This window comes from Cupressus sempervirens, chromosome 5 (genome assembly GCF_028749045.1).
Source record: "Cupressus sempervirens isolate cs-2001-9-10 chromosome 5, ASM2874904v1, whole genome shotgun sequence".
NCBI lineage: Eukaryota > Viridiplantae > Streptophyta > Pinopsida > Cupressales > Cupressaceae > Cupressus > Cupressus sempervirens.
Genome location: NC_143122.1, coordinates 563,947,087 through 563,968,168, shown reverse-complemented (window position 1 = coordinate 563,968,168; position 21,082 = coordinate 563,947,087).

Sequence of the window (21,082 nt, the reverse complement as noted above, 5' to 3'; positions counted from 1 at the left end):
ATTCCATAGAAAGGTTAGAAGTGATTTCTTATGCTTGGATAAAGAGACATTTATAGAAGCTTTTGAGTTGGGAGGACCTATGTCAATCCCCATAGAAGTTGAGAAATTAACTGAGAATTTTAAGAGTCAATTTTTTTTTGGAATATGACTAAACATATTCCACCTTCAAAGAAGAATGTAGGAGAAATTCCAAAGAATAAGGATCTAGACGAATGCATGCCATTGGGATTTTTCCAAAGATATTTTTAGAACAATGTGTTTGGGATCAATAAAGTTCTAGGGTTAGATGGAACTATGGAAGCATTAGGAGGACATTACATTCTGGCTTTAAATATTTAGGACCCGAACCGTAATTTTGGATATATCTTTGTTTAGTATATCATTGAGAAAATCCATAAAGACATCACTACTATACAAAAGGGAGATTTGAAGGGTTTCAATTTACACCATTATTCTCTACTCATGCATTTGATACTTCAAAGTTTCTTTGAGTACACTCAAGAATGGGGAGAAATATTACCAGTACAAAGATGGACAAGGGTATGGCAAATGTTGTACCCATATTCCAATGTCATTTTTTTAATAATGATTTTGTTTATCCCATGATAAAAATGATAGGGTTGATAGTTGAAAGAATCCCTAGGATCATTAGAAAGGTTGTTAAACCTAATATGTGCTTTGATGTGGGAAAACAATTAACTCATGATTGGGGTAGTGCCTTTTTATTTAAAGAGTATACTATTATTAGGGTTTTTGGATTCCCTCAACCACCACGCATTTTGCCCAAATATGTATCTTAAAGATTAGGGCTTGTGGAAGTATTCTAGTAGCTAATTTCTTTAAAGAAAGAATACTTAGGTAAAGATATTAAGAAAGGAACCTTCCTTTGTAGATTTAAAAAAGTGGGAGCTTTTGAGATTGGCAAGAATGCCATTGAAGGAACAAATGAATTCTTGAGAAAATATAAACTACCAACTAGGCCAACTAGGACCTATGATCCTTTCAATGTTATCAAACATGTCTTAAAAATATGAGAGGATACACCTTGCCTCCTAAAAAACCCATGTGGGAAGAGAATGTGATTGCTAATAAGCTGAATGAAAATGAATACAGAGAGAGAATGATTAAATATAGAGATACTTTTAGCTTTGAATATGAGATGAAGGAAGACTCAAACTTCAAAGGTTTTTATCTAAATGAGGATTATTGACTAAGATTGGAAAAGTGCATAACAAATTTTGATGAACTAGTAGCTCAAGTTCCAGAGCCAATTAGGAAAAAGATTGATCCTGAGTACTTAGATGATGATATTTTTGTTGAGTTCTCTAATGAGGAAGAACAAGCTAAAGAAGGTGTTCTTAAAAGTTTTGAATGGGCAGAACAAAGAAATAAAGGACAAAAAATGGTTGAGTTGCCTGAGAAAGCCCAACAAAAAGCTCTTCAGATCCTGCCAAGGGGTAGTAAATACTTTGATGACATAAGGAGGAGATATTTAATATCTCAAGCCTCTAAAGATGAGAAAAGGGAAAATAAGTTGCAATTGGAAGCCCAAATGATAGATGATAGAATTATAGAGGCTCGAGAATTCATGAAAGATGACAATTTTAATAAATCTAATGAGTTCAAGAGTTTTTTGTTTAAAATAAAACAAAATGAGCTTTCCGTACAAATTAAGACAATGGATTTTGATGAACTATCTATTGGAGTGGTAAAGAAGTTACAAGAATATGACCTTGCAAGTGAGAGTCTCACTGTTGAGGAAGCAAGAGATCTAGTAACAAGAAGTGGTATGATTATCTTTCTAGGATAGGATCTCACTTGCTCCTTTTTGTTAGATCAAATGAGAAGACATGAAAGAAAAATCTAATTCAAAGATGAGAATCAATATGGAGAACTAAGAAGGTTGGGTTACAATATAGATGCCCAAAAAATGACAATTTGGAGTTTAGGTCCTGAGAATGATAAGCCTACCTTGATGGAAATCAAGGAATCCCCTAGGGGGAATATTTTCTAGCATGTTCAATCCACTTCTAGTGATCAAATTTTTGGGTTGCATACTTTAGTTGGATTAATGAGAAAAAACAATATGGACACCCTCCAAGCTCAATTGGAAAAGATGTATGAGAGATATTTGAGAACAAAAAGGAGCCATGAAGAGGAAATAAAAAAGACACATGTTTTGGAATAGAGGACCATCAAACTTGAAACAAAAGTAGAGTCATTATAGATACATGTTAAAACTTCCATAGAAGTTCATGACAAAGGTGTTCAAAAAAAGGGCCAAATTTTCACAATAGGGGAAACATCAAGCCAAGTTATAGAAATTGATGAAGAAAATCTAGAAGCTAGCAAAGATGTAGAGACCAGATCTATGAAGAATATATTAATACATAAGATCAATGCACTAAAGATAGTTTCTCAGAATGTGCATGGTAGTTACATTTCATTAGAAGGAGTGGAATACAAATGTGTAGAGGTAATTGCTTTATTATCTCCACTGTTCAACACATAAGGTCCTTACATTTGATTCTTTGACAATATAGTTATTGTACTTGCCTAAAAAGGACCTACCAAAGACAACCATTGTGAGCACGAGGAAAGAAATTCATAAATTGAGAGATCTAAATAGTTTCTTTGGAGGGAAGATGCAACTAGTACAAAACAAGATGAAAATAATTGCAGTAGGGACACCAAATTTTATACCTACAATTTTGGATAGTGAGGGTAAAATAAAGGATTGGGTTGAATGGTCATCATGTTTTGAAAATATTTTTGATCATCCTAGAATTTTATTCTTTTGTATTAATGAAGTAAGTGCCACTACTATTTATGATATGGTAGATATACTCTATAAGTTGGAGGTAGTGATGTCTAAGTTGGTTGTTGAGGTCAAACCCATAACTGATGCTAAGTGGAAAAAGTTCCTAGAAGATTTGGATACAATCAAACATGTCACCTAGCCTGATATTGATATAGAAATCACCATATGGGAGCTGATCATAGATATCAAGGAATTGCCATCTGGTGATAGTGACTAGATGTAGTTGAGATGCAATTCAAAAATAGAAAAAACAAAGAAAAGGCATGGATGGTGATAAGAACTAAAGACAATTTGAATTTGTTGAGGAGATATTTGTTGATAAACACCACCTGCCAGTCTTGTAACTACATCTTAGTTTGTTTTGGCCAAGTACAAAGAATATTTTGTTTGTAATAGAATATGAATATCATTGTATTTCTTTTTTAATGAGATTTTGAAAAAAGTGTCCTCCCATCCAAAAGCTTGTTGCAATTCTTTCTATAAAAGGATTTCTCAGATGTGGAATAAAGGTCAACATTTCTTGTAATTTTGAGAATTATGCTATTGTTGCAATTGGTCCATCGAGTCTTTTGTAAAATTTTATGATGTATTCTCCTATAAATCTAAGAATACAAGTGAATATTGAAGGATTTTCTATTTTATCTTGAAGTTTTTGTAGTTTTACCAACATTATGCAATTTTCAAGGAAAATTAATACAAAGAAGGAAGTTCTGCCATATTTTTGTCTCTGAATTATGTTTTCATTGTTGTGTACTAGTTATGTTGGGATTGTGTAAGCAAGTTTTATGCAATTTAATGCAACTAGTATAGGTTGTATTTCAATTTTCTATTGGTTTTAATTCAAGGAATTAAGTAAATGTTTTGGTAAATTGATAGGGTTTCTAGTTTTATAGCAGGGATAATCATAAGAATGGGTTTAGGGACAATTGCTAATAATATTAATTATTATGCAATTAATTAGTTCAAAAATATCTTGTTGGATAGACTCTAAATCCTAATGGATAGGGCATTGATCATATATTCAATTACATGTTGAAGAAGTCATAGGATTACATTAGGCATAAAATATAAAATCAAATCAATTTTACTTTATTGTATGAAGAGTTAAATTATTGGTCAACACTTATTTGTAGTAATACTCTTAGTGTTATTGTTAGTTCCTACTATCAAGGATTAGTTGTAAAGTATAAAAGATGTGTGACCATTGTTTCCTTTTAAAATGGATTGATCTAGAAAAGAGAAGTAGCAATTAAATGAATTGCAAGAAAATGGTCAAATAATCAATTATAACCATGTATCCCTAAGGTGCACCTGCCTAAGCTTTGCAGAGCATGAATAGTAGAGACTCTTGGTGATTCTATTGAAGTTGGAACCAAATTTGAAGTTTTCTTAGTTAAACATAGGAAGTAGCTAGCCCTTAGGCTAAGATAAGTCCTCTAAATCCTGGTATCAGGCCTTGTTCTCCTTGGTAGTCTAAAAAAAACACCAACAAACATTAAAGAGAAAATAGCTGATATTCTCACTAAGGCTTTACCTAAGGATTCTCATGAGTATCTAAGAGGTAAATTAGGTACTATTCTCCTAGACAAGGCTACTTAAGCTGAGATGGAGCTCTACATCAATTAGTTGATCAAAATATCTTACAAGTTGATGTAGAAAGTCATACTTTAGGAGCTACCTAAAGTAGTGAAGTAAGAAGAATAAAATTTTGTATCAATAATAAGAGTAGATGATATATGATGAATAAAATTTAGACATACTAAAATGAAGATATCTAAATGTTGAAGATTTCTAAGAAAGATGAAGTATCTTTGGCATTGTTGTCAAAGAGGGAGAGAATGTCAGTTACCATGAAAGATGAATAGAAGTCATACATGATAGAGGAAGAGATAATTTATAGTTACTATATGAAGATGGAGTTAGAAGATATGTTATAATGAGGGAGAATATGGTGTTGCCAACAATATAAAGGAAGCTGTCTAATTTCATGATTTGATATGATAAAGGGAGTTTATGTGTTGCATATCAGAGCGGCATAGATGAGAATCAAAATGAAACTAAAAGAGAGAAATTTTTGGACATAGAGATGAGAATCAGAATGAAACTAAGGATATTAATTGAATATCTGATATTGGACATAGAGGGAGATGCTCATAGTAGTACATGTTTTGGATTGCATGGTAACTATAGGTGTTTCTATCAATGCTAAAGAGGGGGATTATTAAAAACTGCAATTGAGATAATTGTAATATTATCATTGATGTCAAACCTTACTAGTAAGACAATTTTCTATTTGATTTGTGTGCCATATCAAGATGATTGATGAAGAGGATTTGTGAAGGACATAACAAAAGGACCTAGAGGAAAGGTTTAGTTACGAGGAACTAAAATGAATACTTGTTATATTTTGACAAGATAAAGTGTTTGTTAAACCATAACCTAAGAGAAGAAGACACGTGTACTAAAGCCTAGAAGAAGTGATCAAAGAATGACCAAATGCATAGGCTTGGCCAAGAAAAAGAGAAGAAGATTAAGGAACTTGAAGTTTATGTCGAGTGATGCTAGTGCTGATCAAGCACCAATATAAGCTAAGAAAATATAGTGTTGATCGAGCATCAATATTGACCAAGTGTTATATATGTGCCAAACAATTTTTTTTGTAGTGACAGAGTAATCCAGTGATGATCAAGTGTCAAAACATAATGTTGGCCGAGGGACATCATTTGACAAATTATGAAGAAATCATGATTTTTAGCCAATATAGTTGATTTATTAGAATATGTAAAGTGTTTTAAAGATAAGGATGGATGAACTGGAGGATTTAATTCTAGTGAAACCATGTTTAAGAATTTATATGAAGGAACTCAAGGAGAAGTTTGGAGAAGCTTTTAGAAAAGAAAAGAGGAGACAAAATGATAGAAGGATTTGATGAATTTAACAAAACCCTAAGATATACAATGATGTTTAAGTGGAAGGTATTAGAATTACCTATTGAAGGAGGTACATAGGCTAAGATTAAAGAGGTTAGTAGAGCTAGTGAAGACCTAACAAGGTTGGAGCTAGTGTTGATGCTATTGATTGACAAACTTGAGCAAGAGGCTAAGATGAGTTGAGAAGAGGTGAAGAGTGATTTCTTGAAGGGTTGCCAAGCGGATCAAAGACTGATATGACAATGAAGGCTAGTCAGTAGATCAACATATGAACTGAATTATGATATGAATTTGCAAAGTGAGTTGTATTTGTCATATCAACTTGCTGTTACTTTCTAACCATTCTATAAGTATTGAAATAAATCAAGGTTGATCCAATAATCATACATAAATATTTTAATCATGGTGAAATTCTAATGGAATATTCTTAAGATCTCTAACAAAGTCACTCCTAATAGGGTGATTAAATCCTTTAACAATGTCACATTTTTTATAACCTTTAATAGGGTTGGATTCTAATGGAGCTCACTTCAAAAGAGTGATTAAAATGGTGACATGTTATTGGTGGTTGTTTTTGAAATTAGGTTTCCACGTTAAATTCTAGAGTAATACTTGTGTGGATGTCATTGAAACATTTTATTATTAATGTTTTACATTCTACAAGTTTGATTACTATTAGGATAGTGGATTGAAAGTTTATGTTACTAAATATCTACTAAAGAGATCGAGCTATTGAATGTTTAGATCTAAAGTATGTGAAGTGTTTAAAAGATAACTTAGTACATTAGGACCTAAGGATAACTAATTTACTTCCCTCTTAGTTATTCTATATCATTTTAATAATTGTATGGTGACTTGATCATGCCAATCTCCGTCTTTGAGAAAAATGACAAAGACATACCAGGCCACATACATCATGTCAATGCTATGATTGATAAAACACTATCATCTCTTTATAAACTTATTTTAGGTTCTTCTACTCACTGTTCAGTGTCCTTCATTCACACCTTTAGGCGACTCCTAAAGTGTGACCTTCTTGCATGAATATTAATGATATTTTGACTCTCATAGATTCATGTAAAGAAACATCTCTACTTATTTTGTGTTAGGTAGAGGGATAAACCCTAACTTGCCTCTTAGATGCTCAAAAGGATCCTTAGGTAATTCTTTAGTGAATATGGCAACTAACTATTCCTTTGTGTTCACATATTCCAACCTCACTTTTTTCTCTTCTATCAGCTCTCTCAAGTAATGATACTTGATCTCGATATGCTTAGTCTTTGTATGTATTAAAGGGTTCTTTGATATGTTTATAACACTTGTGTTATCACAATAAATAAAAAAAGGTTCAGTGATCTCTTCCTTCATGCCTTTCAACAATTACTTGATCCATACAATGTTTGAATAATTCACTATTGCACAATATATTCAACCTCTATTGTAGATTATGAAATACAGTTTTGCTTCTTTCTTGTCCATGAAATCAATCTTTTACCCAAGAAGAAAGCTCCTCCACTTCTACTCTTTTTGTCATCAACATTTCCTCCCCAATCAACATCTGTACACACTTTTAGTTCAAAATTGTCATTTCTCTTATACCATAGGCCATGGTCTTCTATTCCTTTTAGGTATCTCAATATCCTTTTTATTGCCATCATATTATTCTCATTAGTATTAGATGAGAATCTAGAAACAATTCCTATGGATAATGCAATGTTAGGTCTACTATGTATAATATATTGTAGTTTCTCAATCATAGATATGTACAATGTTTGATTCACCTCCAAAGAATCATGTTTCTTTGACAATTTGTGTCCAGTCACCATTGATGTTCAATTAGTCTTGAGTCTTTAATACCAAAAGTCTTCAAGATTTCTTTGATATACTTTGATTGAGTGATGAAAATACTTTTTTCATCTGATAAACTTGTAAGCCAACAAAGAATTTAATCTCTCTAAACATTGACATTTCAAACTCCTTTTTTCATTTGATCAACACATGACCTACTCAATTAATCTTTTCCTTCAAATATGATGTCATCAACAAATATTTTAGCTAGCAATATCTTGTTTTCAACTTCACTTTTTAGACACATATTGCTATTATCATTAGTTCTTACAAAACCAATTCTCACCAACTAATTATTTAACCTTTCATGTCATGCTCTAGGGGCTCGATTTAAACCATATAAAGCTTTGTGTAACTTACATACCATATTCCTTTTTTTTAGATCAAAAAATCATTCAATTTATTCATTGTAGAGCTCTTCCTCCAGAATTTTATTCAAAAATGCAGATTTTACATCCATTTGGTACACTTTGAATCCTTTGTAACCAGCATATGAAAGCAAAGTTCTCACTCTTTCCAACCTTGAAACTAGGGAAAAAATGTATCCATAGTAAAACCCTTCCTCCTATGCATACCCCTTAAAAACCAGTCTTTCCTTGTTCCTTATGACTTCACCTTTCTCATTCAACCTTTTTTTGAACTCTCACTTAGTACCAATGACATTGTTGTCTTTAGGTCTAGGTACCAATCTTTGTATTTTTTTCTTCTTAATTTGTTCAATTTATTCATTCATTTCCTTGATTCAATCTTCATTCTCCAAAGCATCTTTTACTGATTTAGGTTCAAATTCACATAATAAACATGTGTTATTCTGCATTCTTCTTCTTGTCATGACTCCAAAATCTTTATCTCGAATGATTTGATCTAGTGCATGATGTCTCCTCACATATTTTTCTAATATAGGTTTAGATCTTGATTTCTCTTGCTATTATTCACTAGATTTTGCATGTTAAAAAATCTCTGGTTCTGATTCAACTTCCTCTATCTGTTGTTTGGCAGTCACAATCTATGACTTTTCTCCTATAGCTTGATGCTTGATAGATTGTTGATTCTTGATAGAGCTCTTCTATAAAACCTTAGTAGTGTTTGGTTATTGATTCTCAACAATCACCTTTTCTAGTTTAGGTAAGGTGCTAGGTTCACCTTCATAGTGTTAGAAATAGATAATATTGAGAGGGGAGTGAAAAATTATTCTACAAACATTTTCCCACATGTAGATATTATTAATTACTTTACAACATGCATATGTAAGTAAATTGATAATACTAAATAGTAAATAAAACCATACATAGAGATAATTCATAACACCATTATTTGTTAACTACAGAAACCCTGGCCAAGGGAAAACCTCATTGAGAGTGGTACCCATAGAATGATCCAATAAACAAAAGAATCCTATTAAGGATATTGACCCTATTAGGAGTATATCAAATACATATACTTTCTCAAGTTCTTGTTAGAGGACTAGGCCTTGTTAAAAGCTTTAACCCTATTAGCGATTGCTTAAACCTTATTAGGAGTTGGTAGAACAATTATAATGTATGAAAGAAGAGCCCACTACCCTAACATGCAATATACAAATAAGTTTCTTCATTAGTATAGATATACATACAACATTGTCTCACTACTATACTTTGCACTTTCTTTGATCATTCATTAGATTTTGCATCACACAAAGCTTGCATATCACATATAATTCCTTCACAATAGTTCACATCACATATTCATTTCACTTTAGCTAAAAAAGATATGATCTTTACTTATACCTTGTAAATTATCAAAAATATTGATTAGTCAGCCTTGAAGCTTCCACATGCTTGGATAATAATAAAAATATCTTGGGGTTAACATCTAGGATGTTGGCCCATCATAGTAAATGTTGTGGTTTCACAATGCATGCCTAATTTCTCCAAAGAAATGGGGACCCCCTAGTTTAATTTTTTCTTTTCCAGACCCCTAGTTGGGGGTCTAATTCTTTTTTAGGGTTTAATTTAGTGTTCGAGTTAACCTTGGACCTCTGCCTAAGAAACCCAGTTGTCAAAAACTAGAGATTTTGAGTAAAAATAAGATTAAAAGAGAAAAAGGTGTGCACTAGTGCACCTAGCACATATGCACATCTTTCAAGGTACATTAGTGGGCTTAGTGGCTAAGTGAAAAATAATATTCTCTTGGATGTGTGCAATTGTGTACATATGCAAGTATGCACCTCCAAGAGGTGTGCTCCATCTTGGGCCTATAAAATCCTAGGATCCCCATATTTTTCTTCACTTACCTCATCTACTCTGACATAAAGCACACCTCTGCACCCTTTGAGGTGTACTTTTGTCTTCATTACCTTACACACACATAAAACATTATGATAAGCATAAAGGTACACACCTTGTGCACCTATCCAAGGTGTGCAAGGTACACACCTTTATTTCATTAATCAAGAAAGAACCTAACAAAATTAACACTTTACATAAGGTGCACATATGCAGACCTTACAACAAGCAAACATATGATAATGATGGTGCATAGGTGTGCACCTTTTTAAGGCTCATAATTTCATACCATTTTTTATTCCTAAGGCTAAACCTCTGAGGGATTAGGGTATGCACATTGCACACCCTACATGGTGTGCAAGGTGCACACCCTATTGTTTGATCCACCAAGGCACCTTTGTAATGTAGGGGTGTACAAATTGCACACCCTTTAGTGAAAGCAATTTTTAAGTGTGACGGGTGAACCAAGCACACCTTCAAGGTGTGCAAGGTGTGCCAAAACTTGCATAATAGAGTAAATTCGAGTTTTTTGGTGTTTTAATAATGTTTATGGTTCTGGGCCAATTTTCTTAGCATTTCAGGTTTGTTTAAAATTGATTTTTTATACCTTTTGGACTAAGGTACTTTTGTTTTTGTGTAGATATAATGGCTTCTTCTTCATCCTCCCTCATTGCAGAGATTGCTCCTAATCCAATGGTTTTTTAGTTTCAAGGTGTCCACCCAAAATCATGCTTCCAAGATGCGCATTTGGAGATCCGAGATACATAAATGGGTCACATTGATTGGAATGCATTCTTGGCTCTATGCAACAAACCAAATGAGAGCCCCCCAATAATGTCTACAATTATAAGATCAGGATTAATAAATGTAGCTTCACACCTAGTTTCACTACAATCTTCTAAGTTGATCATGGATCTAGCCAAGAATTATGTTTCAAAAGAGAGGGTGGTCAATTTGGAGAGATCATTCTTGATCTAAGACCCAAGAATATAGATAAATTATTTCATCTTCTAAGGGTAGATTAGTATATAAGATTGACATACCATCAAGCAGAAGGGTGGTATAGAGATCATGCACAAGAAGCCACCAAAATTATTTAATCTTTATATCTCATTAATTAAACACCTTTGGGAAGAAAAGCTAGAAATGTAGATATGGCAAGTGTAAGAATTTGGTATAGCTCTGATACCATGTAAGAATTTTCCTTAGGGCTAAATTACCCAAGACCAAGAAGCTCAACAACTAGCACATAATAGACCAATAGAGTATAATCAAAATAACAATATGAAGTTCAATTGATGTATTGATTGATATTCAAGTACAATAGGAGTGCCTGTATATAAAGACCTCTAGAATGCTTCTAGAATGACTAGGAGTTAGCAATATGATAAGCCTCACAACTAAGCACATGTCCACCAAGAGTGGATTATCCTCCATTAAGCACAAGAGTTAGTGTGATGATGAGAGGATAAGCCTACATAGGTGTATCACATAAAATTATGTTGTAGACACCATGTGCTTAATTAGAGTGTGAACAACTATGTTGTCAATATGAAAACTCGATTAATTATGCAAACTCCAGTGTTGTAGACATCATGTGCTAAAATAGAGTTGCTAACTCTTGTGTTGTCTACAAGACAACTCATATGAGTATGCATACTCCTAGGTTTCTAACCTAATAAATAATAAAATAATGCATTTATCCTAAGTAAAATTAAGTAAAATTTAAATAATAATTATTTACACTAAAAAAAAGAGGTTACATGAAGGATGATATTAGATATTCCATAGTGCTCCTAAGAAAAATCATGGGATTACCAACAACAAGACACTTAAACATATGGATGGTACACTTCATTGAAACCATTAGAATGGTAAAGATGCCAATTGATTGGGCCACAATTGTTAGTAAGAATTTAGATGAACATAGTGGTGGTAAAAAATGATCTAAGGTTTTATATGACATCTTATTTGGTGTATTCGTTAGCAACAAGAACTACAAATTACCCAGGGTTGTTTAAGAGGGCCAACTTGCAAGATGATGATGCATGGCCTTATGCAGTATACCCCCAACTGGTGAAGAAAAAGATCTTGGATCATAATAAAGAATACATAATAGTGAATGATGCTTTCATTTTTGCAATCATCTAGTTCATTGAGGGAGACTATGAAAAAAGGATGTCAGAAGAGGTAGCAACAAAAATTACAGAAATAGGCACCTACTACATCCAATTCAAGACATTCACCTACTTAAGGGTAGCGGGTACAACTATAAATCCTAAGAGGGTCCCTAGGTATCCATATGATAGAATCATTTTTCTAGAGATTGCATGACAAATATCATCTACATATGATAGAGTAAGGAAGTAACATAAGAAGACCTGGGTATGGACCATCACCATAGGTCTATTCAATGTCAAGAAGCAGGATATCATGAATTTTGAGTTAGAATGGGATTAGTATCCATTGGAGGATTATAACTCCCCTTGTCTATGTTTTGATAATATTGATAAAGTCCAATTCTTAGCAGGAAAGAAATTTAAACATGAAGATGATATAGAGGATCATTGGATGAATGTAGTAAATTACTATGATATTCAGATAAGGGATTATTGTAGGATGAATCTTTATTTGGCAGGAAATGCCTTGAAAATAAAGGTCCCATTGAAGGTTGTTCAACAAGACACTTCAAATGTTTTGGATCCTCTATATAATCGAGATAAGATATATGATCGACTGATCATGAATGTAGAGATTGATAGACAGGAAAATATAGATATCAATCATAGGACAAGGCATATCATCTAGTTGACCAAGCAATGGATTAAAGGACCATTCAAGCTAGATCTAGTTTCACAAGTAGTAGTTTTCCAAGCTACAACCCACCCAGTGAAAGGTAGAGGGGTGAAGGTTACAGTACCAACATTCATGACCCAATCTCCAATAAGGCTAGAGACAATGTATCAACACAATAGGGAAGTTGGGTACTACAAGGAACATAAAGGAAAGAATAAAAGGAAAAGAGATTCTCCATAGCTAGTTGAGCCCAAGGTTGAAGGGACTAAAGCCTAGAAAGAAACTCGAGCCCAAGAAGCCTGTCATGTCCCCTTTTTAAATAATTAAAAATAATAAACTTTGCTAAGGTAGTCAGGCTCCAAAAAGGTGAAGTTTCGGAAAAAGGGGCTAATATTTGGAAACCAATGGACTAATAAATAAAAATTATTATTAAATTATATTTTATTAACCCCTCTTGGACGTGAGTTAGGATTATGCCCTCTTTTAAGGGGTTTGGAGGCATTTTGGGCTCATTCCAGAACTTGATTTTCGCTATTTTTTTGTTGTTCTTCAGAGGCTGCCAAACCTGTGGAGAAGGATACCCAAGAATGGGAGTTTGCAGGTTTTTAGGAAGGCTAAGAATGGGAGTTTGAAGCCATTCCATGTGCATGCTCATACAGAGTATGCCTTTGTGCTGAACAGTGTAGATTTGTGGGATTTTGAGTGTGTTTTTTGTAAGAGTTTGGTGTTTTCGGTTGAGTATTTCATATCAATTTGGGTTTCTGCTGTATTTCAGAATTTAAGATGTTAAAATAGAGTTGAATATATGTATTGGGACGTGGTTCAACTTCTGAGATAGTTTATTAGTGTTTTTGTGGTGTTTTCAGGCATTTTTGTGTTTTTTTGGGAGCCCGATGAGCATAGTTTTTGTCCTACGTTTGTGAGCTGTTGTGTAGATGCTATACAGATCTGAAAATGTCATTTTGTAGGCTGTTATGCTGCTAAAATTTCTGTAAAAATGTTCATTTTCAAATTTATTAATAATATGTGAAGTTGTGAAGTTTTTGGCACTATTTCGGACATACCTGATTTGGGGTTTATTGAGAAATTGGTGGATCTTTGTAATATTGGTTGTTTGATTTTGAAAATATGATTAGAGGTTTGAAATGTCATAAGAAATCAGGAAAAGGGAAATTTCAAAGTGACTCAAGCTCAAGATAATCCACAGGTGCCACCACTAGAATAGGGATAGGAATTTGAAAAGAAAGCATAAGAGGTGTGCCAATAGATTCAAGAAGAAGAAGCCTCTCCATTAGCTCCTAAGAAGAAAAGGGCTAAGACTCCAATAAAAAGGACTAGAAGATAGAGGGTACAAAGTAAGGTTATTCCTATTCCTTTAGTCCTAGAAACCATTCCTAAAGGAGATGAAGAGGATAAAGAAGATGAAGAGGATAACCTTCCCTTGAGTTATAGGACTCGTCTAGCCAAGGCTACTGAAGTAGAATGAAGGAGTTCCACTATAACACCGCCATCCATTCCTACACAACCTATTCAGGTTACAACTTTGGAGAATGAGTCACAATAGTAGATTGATGAGTAAGACGACTGAGGGGCTGATGTTTTTAAAATGTTAGATTTTGACTTCATGCCTATAGGTACTAACCTCATAGGTGAAAAGATAAGGATACACCAAAAAATCGTCCTTTGGGAGAAAATTGGAGTCAATTTCCATCTTCTCCATAAGGACCTTTAGGTGCCTCACCATTACCAGCTCAAGATGTATCTTTACTAGATAAAGGTTCAACCACTCCTCTCCCTCCAGTGAATGAAGAACAAGTGCAACCAATGCAAGAAGAAGACCCAAAACAAAGATATGGCAATGATGTATTAGAGGAAGGGCAAATATATGAAGAACCCCATCAAACTTCTCAAGATACAAAGATAAGGACTATGGGCTAAACAAATATAGGGATGCCTAATATAGATACCTCATAGAAAGAAAGGACACTGGAGAGGATCGATAAGAGAAAGGGTCTAGCTGAACAAACCCCCTCTTCATCTAAGTATAAATATTTGATGGAAACTACTCCAAGATGTTGAGAAAAGAGGTGATGGCTAGGCATAAAAGGAAATTGTATTTTACTGAGGAAGAGGGAATGAGAGAATTAGTTGAAGCTCTCAAAAATCTTGAGTTACCTAAGGGTGATGCGCGTACATTAGCCTTCATTATAAAGGACACAAATTAGGATTTGTTTACTCACATTTCTATCTCTCCTCTACATGTAGATACTAAGGATCTAACCATAAATTATTATCATATCAAAGAAGTCTTTCTGGGAAAGCCAACTATGGACATGGCTAAATTGATGGTCACGACATAAATTAAATATGTGTTTAATCACTTAGACAAAGATGAGGCTGAATTGGTCAAGTTGAGAAAGAATAATGAAATCATGAGGGGATTTTTAAATGAGTTAGTTAGTCCTATTGACCCAGATAATCCAAAGGCCACTCTTGAAGTAGATTTAGAGAGGAAAGATAAAGAAAAGACAATTATATAGATGGATCCATTTTTTAAGGCTTGTCTATTATGGCGAGAAATTTTTGAGGAAAATGGTGTGTAGATAATATAGGGGAACCTCAAGCTATTGTACCATTTATAGAATAATGTGGAGAAATTAGTTGCTATTTTAAACTAGGATTTTGGATTGATGGATGAGGTGCATACCTAGGGAAATGACCTTCGAGCATTTTAGTCAATAAAAGGTCAGAGGTATCGTATACTTGTGGATGTATATATGAGGGATGAGTTAGATAAAATAGATGATTGGATTGAGAAGATTATGTATGGTAATAAAGTAATGGAAACATTACATGTGGATATTCATAAGCTCAAGGATCAAACCCAAGAGCAAATTTTGGAAGAAGATAAGTATTATAGTGATGCATGCCTTGACATCTTTGAAGTTGAGTCAAGAGATAAACTCCTGCCGATGCAAATAGTTTTCAAATAGTTTTGAAAGATATTTGAAGAAGCTTCAACTGATGAAGACATTAGACAAGCAATTAAGATAGAGGAGGCATTGCTAGAGTTGGATGTAAAGCTCAAAGATTTTGTAGAGACTCGTATAGAAGTGGGAAACTATTGACAAGTAGTAAAATATAAGTATGATGCTTTAAATTTTTTTGATGTAACCCAAGTGACAAATATCATAGATAAATTCAAGTGAAAACATCTAGACATAGCTCTAGTATGAAGGGGAACAAAACCCAAAAGCTAGAATTTCAATTTTGACACTCGGGAAAATTTTGCATTTTTTGGACTTGTCTCCCAAGGTACACTTCTTCCAAGGCGTGCAAGGTGCACTTCTCCAAAGGTGCATTGTAAGTTTTTTAAGAAGTCTAAGGTACACCAACAATTAACTACCAATTCCAAATTTAGAGCTTTTCGTGCATTGGAAATGCATTTTGATGGCAGTTTAACTCATACAAACCTCTAAAGAAGGTGGAGCTTCTATTTTTGGCATCTCTAGAGGCTCCTACATCATCTAATGGATTTATTCTTCTTATTTTCTCATCCTTACTTTATTTTAAGATATGTATAAGACTCATGCACCCATTAAATGATATAACCAAGGGTGGAGTCCTACTTAGCTCTAGTTAGAGAGTTAGTTTGTACATAAATAGATTCATTTTATTAGTCTAGAAGCATATATTTGCATGAAGATATCTCTCACTCTCAACACAAATTAAGGATAATATTTCTTATAAATTGAGGAATTAAATATGTATTCTATTCCATTATTTTCTTATAAATTGAGTAATTAAATATATATCCCAGGCCATTATTTTGATGCAATAATATATGCTATTGGTGCTATCATTCTGAGTGTATTTATTCTTGCCAGAGTGTGTTATATTTTATGAATGTATGTTCATGGAGTGTAATGAAGCCAATAGTTTTCTTGTATTATTTTGATTGAGAGATCTTTTAATTTTGGTGTTTGTTGTGTGTTTACAAATTCTATTAATGTCCTTAGTTGGAGGAGAGATCACCCTATTGTTCCTACATAGCTTTTTGTCTCGCATGAGTTCACTTTTTGTGGCCTTTTAATCTAATAAAAGTTGAAAAATCTTATGGTTATTGAATTCCCATCGATGATTGCATTAGTGGAATTAAGGAAGCACTGTTCCTATTTTCATCAGTTACCTACTGATCTTTTCAAAGGCTTAACTCATAGAAGTGTTATTTTTGTGGCTTATGTCCATTAGGGATTTATTTTTTAAGTCATTTTCTTAAAATTCTTGTTTCCCTATCTTTATTATTTTCTTTTACAAATACTTGGTTAATTTAGGAATTCATATAGTTGCATAGTTAAAATTGCATTCGTTATAAATAGAAAAATACAAAAATATATTTCATTTGTATGGTTATTCTTTTGAGATAGCAAGTAGATTCAACATCTTATCTAAAATTGGTTGAATTAGCAAAGTCCTCCTCATGAACAATCACATTTATCTTCTACTGAGTAGATTCTAGTAGGTTGCAAGATAGCCTAGAACCTTGGAGTTGATCCCAAATCAACTTTTCAAGAAAGGAGTTCAAAAGGATTCTTGCCATTAAGCATCATGCAAAATGAAATCTCAATATTAAAGTAATTATTTTGTTACCAAAATAATTTCTTAAGTCATACCATTCATTTTACTATCTTGCTCTATTCTGCTCTATCAATTACCTATACATTAATTCCTCTATAACCATCGTGGTACTATATGTGCACTACTATACATCATCATGACACTGTCAACTATCAATCCTAAACTACGCATGTGCTAACTTAATCTCTATCATCCATACAATCCAAACCTATCTTTGTACTACTATAAACTATCTAATACTTGACAATTTTTTGTCTATGATTTCATAATAAAATAACAAAATATATATGTTGCCATAAATGACAACACTAACTTATATACCTCACCATATTGCCAACAATCTCCCCCTTTCGAATTGATGGAAACATTTGGGAAAATTTTATAAGTCCCAAATGATGTCATATAAAACAACAATAAATACGAAAAGATACTACTCAAAAACTAGCCTTCAAAACTTGAAACTTTTATTCATGTCTTGATGGATGATTACATTTATTATCTCTTCTCTTACAATGATCTCCTATATACATAGCTAACCTCCCCCTTACATATATATACATGTTCATATAATTTTCCTTTGCATTCTCCTTCCCCTTTGACATCAATGACAAAGGTGTCCAAAATTATTGTTGGAATATTCAAATATGGAAAGAATACTTATGAGAGGGGGAGGGGGGGGGGGGGGGGGGGGGGGGGGGGGCGGGGGGGGGGGGGTGAATCAGAAGTATCACACTTTAACCAATAAAACATTTAACTAAAAGTAAATTGCATGCATGTAAATACATCAAGTAAACATGAAACTCAGATATGCATCAACAACTCATAACACTGGAATTTGGTAACCAAGAAACCCTCCAGGAATAAGAAGGTAAAACTAGGGTGGGGATGATACCCACAAAAATTACTGCAGCAATATTGGCTTGCCCTATTAAAGGCCTGCCCTATTAAAGGCTTTACACTATATTAATAGTGACCTGGTTAGAGGCTTTAAAAACACTTTACATGAAGTGTCACCCTGTTGAAGGATTTAATCACCTAATTAAAGGATCTACGAAGTAGCTGTTAAGCTAACCTATCACCATAGGATTTTCATTCTAATACAATTGCTAGAAAGTATTAGGTATAATGAACCTGATAGATTACAATCCTTGATTGCTAAATGCAGGCACATGTTTCACTTTCTCTGATCTTGATCCTTTTGTGATCTGATAACCCTTGCTTCTAAAAATAGATTTCCTTATGCACCCTTGTATGTCCACTCTTCTATTTTTTACAATGAAATTTCATCTTCCTTATAAAGACATTTGAGAATTTAGGGTTAGGTATGGATCTACGATCCATATTCAATCTTCATTTTCTGCTTATTATTTTCAGTTCTTCTATTGGTTGCATGCCTTCATCATTTTTCTTATTGGCTGCATGTAGATTGCATAGGAAAAATAAAAGATTCGATCTTATCATTAAATCCTTTGAGATTTACCTTATGTTGGCTGCAAAAATTGTTTGCATCATAGTTTGTGTAATTACAAACTCTTATGCTGATATACTGAGTTACTCAGCTCCCGAAGTATTGTTGATACTCAGCACATGTGGTTTCTTGGATAGCTCAGCATCTAAACAAAACTGTATCACTCGACACCTTATGTTACTCGGAACTTGTTAACACTCGACACCTTATGTTACTCGACACTTGTTAACACTCGGCACCTTATGTTACTCGGCACTTGTTAACACTCAAAACCTTATGTTACTCAGCACTTACACTTCACTCGGTATCTGATCTTGATTCGGCATCTGAAAACTACTCGGCACATGAAGATCACTCAACACCTAAAGTCTTTCCTAACTCGGCATTTGTTGTGGCTCGGCATGCATGGTGTACTCGGCACCAATATAGAGTGGGTAAGTGTATTGGCACTCAAGTGTCAAAAACCATTATGAGGTTAACAATCTCCCCCTCTGACATGAGTGACAAAAACACTTAACTAACCTTATGAGTACATTTACTAATCTGATTGGTATATACAAAGTTAAAAAAAAACTTGATCAAAATTTTTAACTTACAATATACACCTCAAAAATTTTGTAACTCCCCCTGAGTTGACTATGCCTTATCTGTATATCAAGTTCCTCCTTTATATCTTTTCTCCCCATTAATTCATCTCATAATATCTGTATCTCCCCCTATTATGTCTCTTTTCTCCTACTTTTTTGACACTTATGTCAAAGAATGTTTAAGGGTTAAGCCCATATTTAGCCAAAAATATGCTATTTACTTCCATAATCATCCTGAGAGCTGCATCCCAATTATTCAAAGCAATTTCTAGTGACTTGTGTTGGATGGCAATCTCGACAGCAAGATGAATAAGTCCTTCTAAAGTAGAAAGATTTGGGTCTTTCTTGAGAACAATTTCAACATATACTTTCTCTTTATGGAGTAATTCTAAATGTGGGGTAATGGAGGACTGGAACTGTATTAGTTTGGTCTTGATATTAGCCTCATCTGCTATTAATACAACTATTTCTTTGTGAGTGTGAAGCGATTGAGCAAAATGCTTCTCACTTTGAGCTGGATCATTTGATAGTTGCATGCTTAAAATGTTTAAATTTCTTTCCAAGCTCAGTATCTTTTGGCTTGTCTCTTGTGTGAAGTATGAAAAATCACATAGCTTTTTGTACAATGAGAATATATTCTCAAGTACCTTTTTCACTTTGTCAATGAACTTTGCTAATTCAACCTGTGAAAGTGCAATTTGACTTGATATTTTTTCATTTACTTTTCCTTGGAATTTTCTCTCTGACCATTCCATAAGTTTTGCATTTTTTTCTAGGTCTTCATTTGTCACCTGGTCAATAATATCTGATAATTGCTCCATGATATGCTTTGACTCATCTGGTGATTGCAAACTGAAGGCATCCATAAAGATGTCCTTAATTTCATATAGTGTTTGCTTTTGTTTATACTCCTTCCTAAGTATCTCCTATCTTTTCCTCCTATTCAGTGCTTCCTGCACCTCATTGATTTGATCAATGGTTATTGTTTTTGAGTCATAGCTTGGTATGACTATCTCCTCATCTAATTCAGGGTTTCCATAGTGAAGTAGCCTTGCAACTCTGGTAGTACTAGATGTTGGTATAGATATTTGCAATGGTTGGTGTGAAGGAGTTCCTGAGGTAGGCAAATCTATTAATGTTTGTATTGCCTCCTGTTCTTTAGGGGTTTTCACTGTTTCCTCCTCCTTCTGTCTACCATGATCAATTATTGTAATCTTGGGAAGTGCACCTTGTGTTTGTGTTGTAAGATCATATGTAATAGTCTGTCTTGTTTGTTCTGTTCCTTTTTCTACAGCTGCACTTGGCTTCTGTATTGCAGCATCAACTATGCTTGTTGGCATTTAAAATTGACTACTGGTAGTTTTAGAGATGATAGAAGGTGGTTCTTATGGATTCACCTTATCTTTGACTATACTTTCTACTAGTTTTTGCAATTCATCCATACTGACCAATACTGGATCTGCACATAATATTGCTTGTTGTGTAGATTGGTCAAGAATTCTTTTAAGATCTTCTGCAGTTAATGGATTGATATTCTAACCAGAAGTATCAAGAACATCAGTAATTGTTACAGTGTCTGCAGGTGAGATGGATGTTGGAGGAGGGCTAGGAGGTGGCAATTGTGTGTCTTGCACACTCTGATCTGGTTGCTGCTCTTGCTTAGCTGTTCCCATTATATCCTATTTTTGTGTCTCTTCCTCCTCTCCATCTTTCTTTTCTTCTTCCTTCTT